We start from the raw sequence: 2,346 nt of genomic DNA, 5'->3' as shown, positions 1-2,346 counted from the left end.
AACTTATAACATTTGTGTTTCTTTGTCTAACTTTTTCTCTTAGCACAATGCCATCAAAATCCATTCATGTTGAAAAAGGTAGGGCTTCCTTCTTTTTCTTCAATCCATTTTGAATGATTCTTGGATATTATCTCTTTCTCTGCTTGCTCTCTTTTTCTTCTCTGGGATTATAATTGCACATACTTCAAATATTTGTAGTTTGTGTGTGTCTCTTATGATCTCTTCTTTATTCTCTATGTCTTTTTTTCTCCCTGTGATTCAATATAGATATTTTCAAGTTCACCAATTGTCTCTGCTGCTGTACACAATCTGTTGTTACATTTGATTCTTAATTATTTTATTTTTCAGTCTGAGAATTACTATTTTGTTTTCTTTAAGCTTTTGTTTTCTGGAGAAATTCTTCATTTTATCACCTATTGTCTTGAAAATACTAATAACAAGTATTTCATATTCTACCTGATAACTCTAATATCTCAGTCACTTGTAAATCTATTTGTGTCATTTGTTCTCTTCTAATCAATTTCTTGGTATTTCTGTTTTGTTTTAATTTTTAATACTAGGTAGTGTGTATGCTAAATATTTGAGGCCATGTAGGGTGTTCTTTTCCTACAAAGAAGGTTTTGCTTATACTCCGATAAGCAGATATAGTGGTATCAGATCATCTTAGACAATCAAGAACTGGGATTACAGTAGTTTTAGTGTCAGTTTTATAAGATTTCGGGTAACGCTGGATCATTTCAACTTCTAGAGTGAAGTCCTCCCCAGGGACCCATTGCTGAGGTGCTGAGGTTTCAGTTAAGCATTTCCTTCATCAGTTCAGTTCAGTCACTCAATCGTGTCCGACTCTTTGCGACCCCATAAATCACAGCACACCAGGCCTCCCTGTCCATCACCAACTCCCGGAGTTCACTCGAACTCATGTCCATCTAGTTGGTGATGCCATCCAGCCATCTCATTCTCTGTCGTCCTTTTCTACTTCTGCCCCCAATCCCTCCCAGCATCAGAGTCTTTTCCAATGAGTCAATTCCTCGCATGAGCTGGCCAAAGTATTGGAGTTTCAGCTTTACCATCAGTTCTTCCAATGAAAACCCAGGATTGATCTCCTTTAGAATGGACTGGTTGGATCTCCTTGCAGTCCAAGGGACTCTCAAGAGTCTTCTCCAGCACCATAGTTCAAAAGCACCAATTCTTCGGCTATCAGCTTTCTTCACAGTCCAACTCTCACATCCATACATGACCACGGGAAAAACCATAGCCTTGACTAGATGGACCTTTGTTGGCAAAGTAATGTCTCTGCTTTTTAATATGCTATCTAGGTTGGTCATAACTTTCCTTCCAAGGAATAAGCATCTTTTAATTTCATGGCTGCAATCAGAATCCGCAGTGATTTTGGAGTCCCCCAAAATAAAGTCTGACATTGTTTCCACTGTTTTTCCATCTATTTCCCATGAAGTGATGGGACCAGATGCCATGATCTTTGTTTTCTGAATGTTCAGCTTCAAGCCAACTTTTTCACTCTCCTCTTTCACTTTCAACAGGAGGCTTTTGAGTTCCTCTTCACTTTCTGCCATAAGGGTGGTGTCATCTGCATATCTGAGGTTATTTATATTTCTCCCAGCATCTTGATTCCAGCTTGTGCTTCTTCCAGCCCAGCGTTCCTCATGATGTACTCTGCATATAAGTTAAATAAGCAGGGTGACAATATACAACCTTGACATACTCCTTTTCCTATTTGGAACCAGTCTGTTGTTCCATGTCCAGTTCTAACTGTTGCTTCCTGACCTGCATACACTTTTCTCAAGAGGCAGGTCAGGTGATCTGGTATTCCCATCTCTTTCAGAATGTTCCACAGCTTATTGTGATCCACACAGTCAAAGGCTTTGGCATAGTCAATGAAGCAGAAATAGATGTTCTTCTGGAACACTCTTGTTTTTTCCATGATCCAGCGGATGTTGGCAATTTGACTTCTGGTGCCTCTGCCTTTCTAAAATCGCTTCTCGGCCTTTTGGCTAAGATCAAGTGTAGTATCTGTTCTTATCTGTTTAATTTCCTTCATAGTGGGTGGTAAACTGCTATTGCTGTCTTCTTAAGATCCTCTGAAGTTTTAATTTTGCTCCTCAGACCTTTCTTCTTGTTTCTTACCCTCTTGCTTTGCACAGTTCAATAATTTTGGCAAACATTTAGGAAGGGAAAACTGGCAGTTTGGCAAGCTCAGTTCGATGTACCTCTTTTCTTACCAGATATTTACAGACTGTTCAAAGCAGACCCAAACTCCAATTTTTGTCTCTCTTGATCCATAAGATTGCCAAAAGTTATATTTGTTTTTCTGTCTCTTGGCAGCAGGCC

General features: G+C 39.2%; 1 pseudogene; it reads left to right on the top strand.

Annotated features, from left to right (window-relative positions):
- The first annotated feature begins 1,989 nt into the window (after positions 1 to 1,989).
- Positions 1,990 to 2,128, top strand: LOC129535356 (U2 spliceosomal RNA; annotated as a pseudogene).
- Positions 2,129 to 2,346: the final 218 nt, after the last annotated feature.

The sequence above is a fragment of the Moschus berezovskii genome, chromosome X (assembly GCF_049115385.1).
Source record: "Moschus berezovskii isolate FMDL1 chromosome X, NW_MosBer_1.0, whole genome shotgun sequence".
Classification (NCBI taxonomy): Eukaryota; Metazoa; Chordata; class Mammalia; order Artiodactyla; family Moschidae; genus Moschus; species Moschus berezovskii.
Note: the sequence above shows the minus strand (reverse complement) of the source record. Positions and strands in the feature narration are given on the sequence as shown.